This window comes from Meriones unguiculatus, chromosome 11 (genome assembly GCF_030254825.1).
Source record: "Meriones unguiculatus strain TT.TT164.6M chromosome 11, Bangor_MerUng_6.1, whole genome shotgun sequence".
Taxonomy (NCBI): Eukaryota; Metazoa; Chordata; class Mammalia; order Rodentia; family Muridae; genus Meriones; species Meriones unguiculatus.
Genome location: NC_083359.1, coordinates 67,730,162 through 67,744,097, shown reverse-complemented (window position 1 = coordinate 67,744,097; position 13,936 = coordinate 67,730,162). Strand labels below are relative to the sequence as shown.

At 34.1% G+C, this 13,936-nt stretch overlaps 1 protein-coding gene across 4 annotated transcripts in view; it reads right to left on the bottom strand.

The window, feature by feature from the left end:
- The window catches only part of Brinp3 (BMP/retinoic acid inducible neural specific 3), a 493,646-nt gene that overhangs the window by 363,544 nt on the left and 116,166 nt on the right, over positions 1–13,936 (bottom strand). The window lies entirely within an intron of this gene.

Sequence of the window (13,936 nt, the reverse complement as noted above, 5' to 3'; positions counted from 1 at the left end):
ATAAAGGTGCTTTCGGTTTACAGAAGTAAATATTTAGGTGTCTAGCAGATATACAAAAAAAATAACTTGGTTTTAGGAACTCAATGACTGGCTCTTTGGTCTCCCCACTCCCCAAGGGAGGAGCAGTCCTGCTAGGCCACAGAGGAGGACTTTGCAGCCAGTCCTGAAGATAGCTGATAAAATAGGGCCAGATGAAAGGGGAGGAGGTCCTCCCCAATCCTTGGACTTGGAAAGGGGCAGGGAGAAGCTGAGGGAGGGAGGGTGGGATTGGGAGGAAATAAGGGAGTGGGATACAGCTGGGATACAGAGTTAATAAAATGTAACTAATAATAATAAACAATAATAATAATAAAAATAACTTGGTCTCTGAGAAATCATTTTAGATATATATTAAAGTTAGAGATAACAAAAGAGTAATTCTGTGATAGTAAAGCAAATACAAAGTAAGTTTTACTTTATTGGGTTAAACTTAATTGTTTATTCTGCTATTTATTGTGGCAGGTCCCTTGGTGAAGTCAGCTCAGCTTTTCAGTCAATCTTCAACTCACTCAGCTAAAACATAACAAGATATTGTCACAAGTTTATGGTCACTCTGGGACCATAAACTACTCTGATGTAGGATGCCAGTGAAGTGTTAATTTGTGTGTCTAGTGCATTTGTGTGTCTTGTGTGTAGTGCTTGCTTGACTGTGACTTTAATAGTAATTATTAGTATTATAATACAAGCGGTAAAAAATAAGAACCAAAATAACCATCATAATTGCTTTATCTAGTACTCAGCTTATTAAACTGCTGTTTAATGAACTAGATGAAATTTCCATGAAAATATTTATTTTTTCATACCCAATAATAAACTGTCCCTCTATGTACTTCAGTCAACATTCTTTAACCAAAAGATATATGTTCACAGAAAAATCTTTAGTGCCTTTTAGTCATTTATTAGAAAAAAAAAAGAGGAAGAAGAAAAATGAAGAAGAGGAAGAAGAGAAGGAGGAAGAGAAGAAAACATAATAAGAAAAATAAAATTAAGGGACTTTTGTTTTGGGAACATCTCATGGTAATTACTGGACAATTTTGCTGTTTGTGTTGTTCTGTTCTTCCTATGAAATTTTTACTTCAGTATTTCCAGGGCTGAGTTAGATAGCAAAGATGACTCTGTGTTTTAAGGTCAGTCTGTGTTCTAAAGTCAGTAAAAGCTAAAGACAGTTATTTTGTAGCAAATTTGACTCTGTTGGGGTTATCCTTCAAATTTGTTCACAAAATTGACTGTTGCAGTGTCAGCTCATAAATTCATGAATGAATGTTGTTCAAGCCTAGATTCTAGTTGGGCTAATGATTGTTGAAAGGGAAAAAATCAAATGTCAATCATTTACTTTTTCTTATACTGTTGTAGCATACAAAAGCCATTCAACAACCATTTAGTTGTGATCCACACAAAAATTTTCAGCAAGACAAAATTGAAATTTACAGAAACTCATGAAATTGTACATTCCTCATTGTGAGTAAGCTACGGTGAAAACATGTGTTTTAACTATGGAAAACAATATAGAGAATTCTCAAAAAAGTCAAAAATAGGTCCATTATACCAGCTATACCACTCACTGGTGTATGACCAAAGGCCTCAACATTCTGCTCCACAGATACTTGTTCAGACACGTTCATTGTCACTCTATTCACAGTAGCTGGGAGATGGAAACATCCTACATGTTATTTAACTAATACATAACAAAACTATGGTAATACCTACACCATGAGATATTATTCAGCTGTACAGTAAGATTAGATAATGACTGTTACAGGTAAATGATGGGGTCTGAGAGAATTGTTTTGATTGATGTAGCCCAGACCACGATGAAAAATGCCCTCTCTGATTGTACACTTCAGAAGTGTCCAAATCTTCAGAAGTGAGTATACATATACCACGGTAAGTGCAGAAACCAAGAAAAGGAAAATAAATAAATAAATAGATAGATAAATAAATAAATAGAATAAAAAATAAAAAAAAAATGAACCATTGTTGTGGTTAAATTGTTTGGGAGCAATAAAAGGGAGATAGCAAGGTATCAGCTTTCAGATATGGAAAATGGGGAAAGAAGGTACCACTGTCATTAGAGAGAGTAGAGGAATATAAACACAGAAAAATGTGGTAGGAGGGTAGAATAACAGTAAGGATGTCTTACAGCAAAATAAGGAATCATACTAGTAATTGTTTACCTGAAAACAAAAGCTGTAATAGTTGCAAGTCTATGTATAATTATACATATAGCTTAGATGAAATTTTCTCATCTAGCTTGAGGACTTTCCCTCCATGAGCCGAAACCATCTATCAAAATTCCAAAACATCAGGCATGGGAAATACTCTTTTGAGTGATTGAGCCACAGAAGGAAAAAACATCAAACTGAAGACATCAGGCATTTTCAGACACTGGGCACAAATGTCCCTGAGCTATAAATGACCTGAATGCCTCCTGCCTGAAAACTAGCCTTCATAGGACCAGAAGTGTGCATGCAAGTTTCCTAAGGAGGTACAAAATCAATGGTCCTACACAACTATGACTCCTTTAAAAAACAATAAACATCACTGTTAGAAAACCCTAAATGTGCAGTGCTGATATACTCTTTTTATCAGTAAATAATGTCTTTCTAATTAGACTTAATAGTGCTCTACAAGAAAATCATGCCTAATAGTGGAAAACTAGCCGACTACCAAGGGCCAGTGAAGTCATGTATCTGGGAGGAGAACCTGCAACTACCACTTTCCTAAACAAGTATAATCCTTACCAATACTCTAAATATTTATCTTTCTGAACACAGATAAGTATAGACTCTCCCTTCATCAAATAATCTTCTTTTTTGAAAAACCAGAAACCATTACATATACCACAACTAATAAAAATGCCGAGCTCTGGAGTCCAGTCTTAGCAAACATCTACAAAACAAATCTGGTACCTAAGGATCAGGGAACATAGCAGAAGAGGGAGCAGAAAGACTTTAAATTCCCGATGATCAGAGATTTTGTTGTGAGATTATGTCTCCTGGCAAAGTAAAACTTACACCCACAAAGTCTCGTCAGCATTACTGTCTAAACAAGAACTGAATAGGGACAACAATAACAGACATTCTAAGGTGGAAAGTCCACAAGCCTCAATCATACACAAAGAACTTCCAGGAGTGAAAAATGCACAGAGTGGCAGAAATCATCTTACTCAGTGGCTGGTACAGCAAATGGTTATCCAACACAATGTGAGCAACTCTAAAAACAGACACACAAATAAAATTATGTGTATATAATGTTATATTTATGGATACGTAAGTGTACACATGTTTACATTTATACATAATAGAGAGGCCTTGAATATTAGAGCAAGAAGGGCTAGATGGGAAGTTTGGATGTACTCATGATTTAATTTTACTATGATCTTAAAAATAAAATCTAAAAAGACCGATGTTATGTATTATAAAATGACTATAGAAGCCAGTAAAGCAACTTTAGTCAGGAAGATATTGGAAGAATAAGGAATTCCATGATTTTCAGTTCACTGTCCTTATTATACTTATAGTTATCCACGCATGATCTTTATGAATGCCCACCAACCCCTGGAGTCTGCTTTTCTATGGTATCAAAAATCGTTTATCTGCAAAGAATGTGTCACACATTATACTAGAAATAGGCTAAGGATTTTGTATCCTCCAGGGCTATGCTTTTAACTGTCACTCGGCGGTATATTATCATATCTGCCCATGTGCAGCTTGTGTCTTCACATTTTAAATTGATATGGTTCATTTTATCCAAGACTAAAAGAATGGATTCTCAATATCTTTTTTTAATATAGTTACATCAGGTGAATTATGATTTAATCAGAGCTTAGTATTCACTCAACGCCTACTTTGGAAGAAGATGAAGTACAACATACTACATTTTACTGATATTATTCCTACTATTTTCTGAGTAAAACTAACAAGTTATGACACATCTGTTCCCATGATGTTCATATGATGTTCCCAAGTCAAATAGCTATGAAAGTTTGAGAATAGAGAATATGAACCAAACAGTTCATGGGTAACCAAAAGGCAATCCCTTAATCAGTTCTAAAAATATAAGAATGATATGCAGATAACAATTGACCCCAGAAAATCATTGTCATACTAGAGAAGATTTGAGTTGGTTTAAATTCCTCCATTTAAAAATTTACTAAGATAAACTTTTCTTGTTTTACTTTCACAATTAAATTTAATTCATATAGTTTTTACTAATTATTTTTAGAGTAGTTTGGAGAGATTTCAGACATAAGTGTTGTGTCACAGAAAGAAGCCAGACAGCAAAGAATCAGGGACATAGAAAACTTTGGTTACAAACTTGAAATATCTATGATGTCCTGTTATAAATTAATTACCAGTACCACACATCACTCTAGATCAGAGGCTATCAATCTTCCTAAAGCTGTGATCTATTTTAATTAAATTTTTTATTTTTTATTAATACTTCTTTGTGTTAGGGTGACCCCCAACCTTAAAATTATTTTCATTTCTACTACATAACTGTATTTTTGCTACTATTGTGAACCATAACATAAATGTTTTTGGAGACAGATATTTGTCAAAGGGATCTTGACCCACAGACAGAGAATCACTGCTCTAAAAAGAATTTTGGGATGCCGATCTATTCCTTGCTGGGTTACCATAGCCTCTTTTAGCTGTAGTGCCATAAGAACTATCAGAGATAGCCAGGAGGGTATTACCCAGGAGGAACTTGTGGTTTGCGTTGTTACTGATAATTAGAGAATATGATTTGTGTTTTAGAATTCTCCATTTCTACTCTGCAATAGGTATTGAAGCCTTTTCTTTATATATAATCAAGTGAATTTTCTTCTATGATGCATGAAAGTTCCTTGTTTTATAACACATACATAAAAGAAAATCATACATACAAAATGAACACATAGGGAAACTAAGAAGAAGAGCTCATCACCTGGTGAACTTCACCTGAAACTTGACTTTCTTTAGTATTGTAATTATTTATGGGGAACAAAGCCAAATTCTAGAGAATAGGCAACAGGAAAGATTCTACAGCAGAGGAGCATCTTTCAGCAATGATTTCAGTTAGATTCAGGTAGAACTGAATATTTTATTTTTTTCCCAAAACAAATAATCCCAGAAAGTGATAGAAGCCAGGGTTAACAATGAAATTTGACTAGGAATTCTTGATATTTGCAGTTGAACGGTATAAAGGAAGACTGAAAGTACAACCACACTTAGACACATTGTGGCCATAACACATAAGAATTCACACCATTGGTTCCTGTTGTTAAAGCAGGCAAGGACATGGGGAAACGTGCCTAAGCCACATTCATTACTCTACGAATATGTTCAGATACTGAACTACAGCTCTGTTCTGGTGTCCAAACCTGTAGAACAAAATCACATGTTTGTAAGACAAAGGTCTGCAGACAATAGAGAAAGCAGGGGGCTGGGATACACCTACCAGTGTTTTATTTCCCTCATCTCTCCAGTGAACTTATCCTGATAACAATTAAAGGACAACACCTGACATTTAGACCAATTACTCTAAAGTAGAAAGTAGAAAAATGAAGCCCCTTAATAAACGAAAACTTTTTTTTGCCTTAAAGATTTTATACCATGTATCTTTGTGTGTCTGTGTGTGCACGTTCTCACACACGCACACATATGTGCATTCATATATGTTCATGTGTGTAAGGGTTATGTTAGTTTTAGATTTCCATTAGTTATCACATTTCAATTTTTTCATTAATTTTATATATTCAGTTACCTTTATTAAATTAATGCTTTGCCTTTCATGTGTGTTCATTTGTCACATATCTGCCTTTTGTCTGTTAAGGTCAGATAAGGGTTATAAATTCCCTGAAACGGAAGTTCCTGGTGACTGTAAGACACTCTCTGAGGCTGGAAATTGAACCTGGGTCCTCTGAGAGAGAATGCAGTGTTCTTAATCATTGAGCCATCTCTCCAGACCCTCAAATGTTCAATCACACTTTATTTTGCTTCTTTGGCAAAATATCCACCAAAATAAAATTTGTATAGTAAGGACTTTCTTCAGCTCCTGCTTGTAGGTCACATGCCATCATTGAGAGAAATCAGAGCAGGAACTCAAGTGGGATTTGAAACAGAAACCATGGAGGAATATGCTTGCCCACTGGCTGCTCGCTGCTTGCTTTTCTTATATAGCTTTGTCACACAGCCATGGCTGCTTTGACTTAGCTGCCCATAGTGAGATGGTCTCTACCATATCAATCAAAAATCAGACAGTACTTGACCAACATGACAATCTGGCCAATCTGATTGCATCTGAGACTCCCTCTTCAAGTTACTTTAGGTAGTGTCATATTAATAACTGAAGGTAAATAGAACACATACCAAGCAAAATACCATCTCTACAAACAAATTTAACATGTAAAGAATCAATTTGCACAGTTACAGCTTACAACATGATGATACCAACTACATCTGTGTCAGTTAATTTTAGGAATGATTAATTTTGTGGGAGGCTGAAGTAGGACAATTACCACAAGTTAGGGGCTAGCCTGTTCCACATATAAGTTTTATAGGCCAGCCATGATTTCGATATAAGATCTGTCTTAAAACAGAATTTAAAAAGAGGCTATGTTCAATTAAGAAACTATAGCTAGATTTCATGCAGTCTACTTAAAATCTGATCTTTAGTAAATAATTACAGAAATTTATTTTTAAATGATGACATGTGACTTTTTGAACTGTCTGAAAACATAACAATGAATGTCCTTTATCCCACACTAAGCTGCCAATCTTTATTTTCTAACTTTGCTGATGCCTGTCTAATCACACTTATCACGTTATAAAATGAAATTCATTTTTCCTATGTGTTTGCAAGATAAAATGATATCATTTATTTTTTTATTTTGTTTGATTATAATGAAACATTGTCTTCTCTTTCATCCAAGTAAACACAAGAATGTGTATATTTAAATCTGACAGAGTAAGAATTCTGTTAAACATTTTTCTGTGACATCCAAGCATGTGGCTGACACAGGTGGCTGTTGTTTAGAAAGAATGCATTGTTTTTGCTGTCTAAGAACAGCAGAAATTATTCTTTTCATTTATTAAATATTCCAGCTAAAATGACATCTGTAGACACATAAAAAAGAATATTTTTATTTAACACATATTCCATATTTTATATACTGCCACACTTTCCATAATGAAGTACATGGTTTAATAAGCCAGAAAAAAAGGTTAGTAATGTAGGAACAAAATTTCCTATAATTAGTTATAGAAATTCATAAAATAAAGAGCCAAAGGTTAATATCTTTTAGTATTCTTCAGCAATATTAAAGTATAGTCAGAATAATACTTTCTTCCTGAATATTATTACCAGTGCTGCCCTCATCAGTGTCGAAGTAGAACCACGAAGTCGCTGTCTGCATTGTTAGTTCATATTCAGTGACAGGTGAGCTTGGTTAAATTGTGACCATTATTGCTGTGGATGGCAATCATTGTGACCAAGTGAAAATTAAAGTCAGATTTTAAGTAGCCACAACTGAACCACTATAGAAACCATAAACTTTAAAACCCAGAGAACAAATAATGGTGACATACCTAGATACAACATCTAGAGAACAATTCTAACACAAAGGCTCAGCAAAGAACACAGAAAACATGAAAAAATGATTGCAAAATCCAGAGGAATTGGATATTTGTGTGTGTGTGTATATGAAACACACACACACACACACACACACGATAGAAAGAGAGAGAGGTCAAAAGAGAGAGAGAAAGGTCACTGTACTACAAATGTCAGTGAAGCTTCTCCCTGGACTTGGGGAGGGGTATGCATGAAGAAAGGGGAGGAAGGGTGGGATCAGGAGGGGAGGAGGGAGGGGCTTATGAGGGGATACAAAATGAATAAAGTGTAATTAATAATAATAATAATAAATTATCATTAAAAAAAGAATATGGCTGTCTAAACCTAGCTGAAAAGCACAACACAAACAGCCATGCAAACACAGAAGGCTGAAGACAAAGATCTATAGGCAACTAGGAAATGTCTACACCTTTTGTTTTCTAATTAATTAATTAATTAATTAACAATGTATTCACTTTGTATTACAGCTGTACCCCTACCCTCTGTCCCTCATCTCCTCCCATGCCCCTCTCCCAGTCCACTGATGGGGTAGTCCTCCACCCCTTCCATCTGACCCTAGCCTATCATGTTTCATCAGGACTGGCTGCATTGTCTTTCTCTGTGGTCTGGTAAGGCTGCTCCCCCCTCAGGGGTAGGTGATCAAAGAGCCAGCCAGTCATGTCAGAGACAGTCCCTCTTCCTCTTACTAGGGTACCCACTTGGACACTGAGCTGCCATGAGCTACATCTGTGCAGGGGTCTAGGTTATCTGCATGCATGGTCCTTGGTTGGAAAATCAGTCTCAGAAAAAAATCCATGTGCCCAGTTTTTGTTTTTTGTTTCATTTGTTTGTTTGTTTTGTTTGTTTGCTTATTTGGTTGATTCTGTTGTTCTTTTTGTGGAACTCCTGCCTCCTCCAGGTCTTTAATAGCAGGATATTAATATAATTTATTGGGAATCAACACTCTCTTTTTAATATCCTGTAGGAAGCAGAGCCTTAGTTATGCTTTTGGTAATGAAGATCTTCCTTTATTTGTCTCATTTAATAAGCTCTCAGTGCTGGCAGAAAACAATCTAACTTCTTTAACACATGAGCAGCTAATCCAGGATTTGCATACATCTTCATCTCACTCTCACCTTGAGATGTGGCATTCTATAGGATCCTTTCTTCCCAATGTACCCAAGGAATGCTTTCTTGCTCTCATAACAGGCTTTGTAATTTGTTATACTGAATTAGATTTTTCAGCTATTTGTCTTTCTTACCCTTTCACCCTTACGGATATAGTTAGAGAAAACTCACCAAAGTTAATTATTTATTCCTCTATACTTAAGAATTACTGGGAGTAGCAATGATTGTTACTAAACATCCTACAACACACAAATCATTATCAACAACATAAAGCTACAGAATTTTCCAGCTGAAAACATCATAGTGCTAAGAACAATTGTAGTAAACAAAATTGATGCCTTTCCATTTAAAACAGGAGTTGGGGAGGGTTCCTTTTTCTTCCCAACCCCTCCTGCATGTGTCTTCCCTTGAGTTTTTGATCTTAGCCATTCTGATGTAAGGTGGAATCTCAGGGTTGTTTTGATTTGCATTTCCCTGATGACTATGGATATTAAACATTTTTAAAGTGTTTCTTTGCCATTCGATAGTCCTCTATTAAGAATTCTCTGTTTAGGTCTGTAACCATTTTTTAATTGGATTTCTTGTTTTGTTACTGTTTAACTTCTTGAGCTCTATATATTCTGGATATCAGCCCTCTGTCAAATATAGGGCATGATTTTGTATGATTTTGGCTTCTTTGTCAAAAATCAAGTATTCATGTGTGTGTGGGTTTATTTCTGGGTCTTCTATTTGATTCCGTTTATCTGCCATTCTGTTTCTAGGCCAGTACCATGCAGTTTTCATTAGTGTTGCTCTATAAACAGCTTGAGAACAGGGAAGGAGATACCTCCAGAAGCTCTTTTACTGTACAGGTTTGTTTTAGCTATTCTGAGTTATTTGTTTTTGTATATGAAGTTGAGAATTGTTCTTTCATAGTTTTTAAAGAATTGTGTTTGTATTTTGATGGAAATTGCATTGAATCTCTAGATTCCTTTAGTGTGATAGCCATTTTTTTTCTATGTCAGTCTTCCCTATCTATGAACATGGGATATCTTTCCATATTCTCTTATCTTCTTCAGTTTTTTTCTTCGGAGATTTGAATTTTTATTCATACAAGTCTTTCACTGTTTGGTTAGAGTTAGACCAAGGTACTGTATGTTCTTTGTGGCTATTGTGAAAGGTGTTGTTTCCCTTATTTCTTTCTCAGCCCTTCTCTTTCATATTTAGGAGGGCTACTGACTATTTTGAGTTAATTTTGTAACCAGTCATTTTACTGATGGTGTTTGTTAAGTTGTAGGCTTAAAAACTGAGTCAGTTATGTATACTATCATACTGTCTGCTTTGGTGATACTCTGATGTCTTCCTTTCTGATTTGCATCCATGGTCTCTCATTTTGTTGTCTCATTGCTTTAGCAAAAAAAAAAAAAAAAGTACTGGGCTTTGATCAAAGCTGCCACATCCATAAAATAAAATAATAGGTACCAAATAACTTACAAAAGAGAATAAAATATATAACTAATGCAACATAGAAAAAAAGTCCAGACTTAGGTTTATGGAAAACACAGAACAAATACAATCTTAGAATACAGTGTTTACGAAGTCTCTAATAGATTCTGTGGTAAAAGCAATTTCTGTCTCAAAGCTTAAGGTTTATGTGAAATGTAATTCATAATTGCTTTTCTTGGGAAAAAAACATTAACATGCACGATCAATTTTAAGATAATTTGTAAACAGTGTTCAGGAAGTTTCTGAGAAATGTATTTTTCTCCCACTCAACTGTAAATCAATAATCTAATGAGCTAAGTTTTTGTTTCATTTTCATTTTGTGTGGATATTGTGACTCTTTTATATCAGCAATCTCTAACATGGATACATTTAACTGGTATAATGCAGAAACAACTCACACATCATTTTAATGAATATTAGGATGCATGGTTTATTTTAGGGTCTGAAAACTTTGTTTTAATATGACAAAAAGTAGCTATTTTGGTCTCAATATCACAGAAAATAACAATAAGATCAAATAAAACTCACAACAACATATGGCAAAAGCTCACAATAATAATAGTAAAAATCCAAGAACAATCTCATTTAGGAAAAAGTGACTCAAATTATAACTATCATAATTTTTCATGGATATAATGGTTAATTTCTTTTTTAAGGTAAATTTTTAATAAGCTGGTTTTTGTACTGTATTTTATATGAAATGATAAAATTCCAAGAAATTTACTAACTTAAATATACCTTGAGTGATCTTAAGAAGTCATAAAGCAAGTTTAATAATTCTTCAAAAATTTTCACAATTTATATGTTAGAATATTTTGAAAACTGATATTAAGGTAACAATCTTGAAAGGTAACATTTATAGAAAAAAGAGAAAAAGACTGAGTGAGTGACAAAGATCGTTTCTTTTTAAAAGTTTTAAAAATTTAGTTATTATTATTTATTACAATTTATTAACTTTGTATCCCAGCTGTGGCCCCTCCCTCATTCCTCCCATGCCTCTCCCCAAATCCACTGATAAGGGAGGACCTCCTCCCTTTCTATCTGACCCTAGCCTCTAGGGTCTCATCAGGACTGGCTGTATTGTCTTCCTCTGTGGCCTGGCAAGGCTGCTCCCCCAAAGGGGAGATGAAAAGAGAGCCTACCACTGAGCCCTTTTCTGCAACATTAATTTCCTTAATTTAGGATAGCCCATAAAGTATAGACTGAATATAATGATTGACTGTTAGGAATTTATTTGACTCATAATGAGTTGACAGCCAAAATTTTAACCTATGTAACACCAAGAGTTGTTAGACAGAAAGAACATTTTATTTATTTCAATAAAATGTGAAGTTGCCTTATTAAACATGAAAATTTGTAGACTACAGAGTCATTTTGATTTTGCAATTTGTCAATTTTTGTAAATATTAATTTATCCTTAATATGAAAATATGTGAGAATGATGCATCATCATACTATCATAGAAATTGAAAAATTTTCATCTCCATCAAAATATGATGATCATCTGAGTGATATTTAGTAATTGTCAGAAAAAGGATTTGTTTTAAACCTTCTACGCATTCACTATTTAAAACCATTTTCTGTGAAACAATGGATGTCACAAGACAGTGATAGAGAGTGTTGGAGAAAAGAGAGGTACACAGGGAGGAAGGCAGAACAAAGAAGTAAAGACAAGGCAAAGGAGGAAAGAAGAAAATAAGAAAAGAAAATATATTCGTACTACAGTCATGCACAGTGTGTAATTAATATCTGATCTAGGACAGAGTGCTCCTAGAGAGTGGTGTCATGATATTATATGCCCTTATCATATCTCAGCCATGTTTCCCTTACATAAGAAAACTCTAAGTCAATTACATGCACCTGATGACTCATTACTCTGAATGTTAGGTGAAGCATGGCTGCGTGCATGCAGCATGTATGTCTCCATACCTATAAATCATTTATCTCTCTGACACCAAAATTTGTGAGATGTTTGAAAATATCTTTGAAGAAATGATGGTGAAGATATAAAGGATGAGGGAAGGATATGTAGAAACAAAATTTTTAACGGAATTTTTAATTCCAAAAAAACAACATATAAAACTGAACTGAAACCTGAAGAACCACAGCCAGTGTATCAGGCAACACCAAAAGTGCTTTGTCTGGAGAATCTGTTTCAGAGTAAGAGTAAAACACAGGAAATTTTTGTCTTTATGTATATTTGTACTAATCATCTTCTTTATATATATGGATGTTAAAAACAATGGTACAGTTAAAATGCACAAGTTAGGTAAAATAAATAAAGTTTTATTAAATAAGTTAATATGTTACTATTTTTAAATACAAAGGCTTTCAAATTAATACTAAATGTATGATCTATGAGTATCCAGTGATTACAGAGGGTGACAAAAGATCACTGGTTTTCAAAAATACGGTAAACTCAGTCAATTAACTAATGGAGACATGAAAAATGTTTGCTCTTTGTGTTTATAAGTATACATTCAGTTCATAAACTAGCTTAATGCAACCACATTAACCAGGAAGCATCCATATGAGTAATAGCTACTGACCAAGAATACTTGCAAAACTTTTGTATCTAAATTCCACAGTAATAATTCATTTCATTAAAAGTCATGTCTTGTGACAGTGTTCCAACTTGTAATTAATCATCACTAAAGGGCACATGTGTAAATACACTCCTACATTTTTATTAGTAATTTAACTAAGTGTGTTTAGCTCTTCCTACAGTAGTTTTGCTGAAGACTCCGGCCTAACTCACATCTGGTACTGTGCTCCTTGCCGTGATAGCATATTCCACATTTAATTGATTTTCTTAATGAATATAATTCAGAAGGATTATGGATAAATGAGCTACTGCAAGAAAAGTTGCATGCTGTTTTCCTCCTTTTTACATTATCAGAGAGTTAATTTAGTTAATATATGCCTTTATAGCAAATGTTTTTCTTAAGCTGATTATTAGACTATAAATTAAATGGATAAGTGATTAGGTAATCTAATCAAGCAACAATAAGAGAAAATTACAAGCCAAAAAGAATAACCATAGAGACAGAAAGTATTTTTAGAAATGTTAAGTTGCTTATATAACTTTGAATAAATAAACCTGAAGTTAGATAAATGGGTACATTCTAAAAACAATCCTCAAAACCAACTATAGAAATAGATAAAGTTTTAAATAATCCATAGATTTATTAGACATGTGTGGAAAAAAAGGAAAAAGAAAATCCATAACCCACAAAACAAAACAAAACAAAAAAATGGTACAATGGTTTTATAACAAATAACTATCAAACATGGAGAGTTACTAAATTTGAATATTCATGAAGTCATTGCAAACCTGAGTCCTTGATACTCAAGAGACTGAAGAGAAAGCATCTATATTTATAAGTAAGCATTGCATTCAGAAAGACACTGCCTCACTTACTAGCCCATGACAGAATAACAATCACAGATGCACATATGTAGATCCTGGAGCCTGTGGTCAGTAGAATTATCTTCAATTATGGAATAACTCCACATTCCTACTCTAATTAGTTGCCACTAGCCACATGTGACTGCAACAAACTGGCAAAGAGACCAGAGCATTGAGAAACTAAATTATTAATTTTGAGTAATATAATTAATTTACATATCTACATGTGGGTAAAGGACTTTGGTCTTTATAGTCCATGCCAAACAGCATCTTATCTGT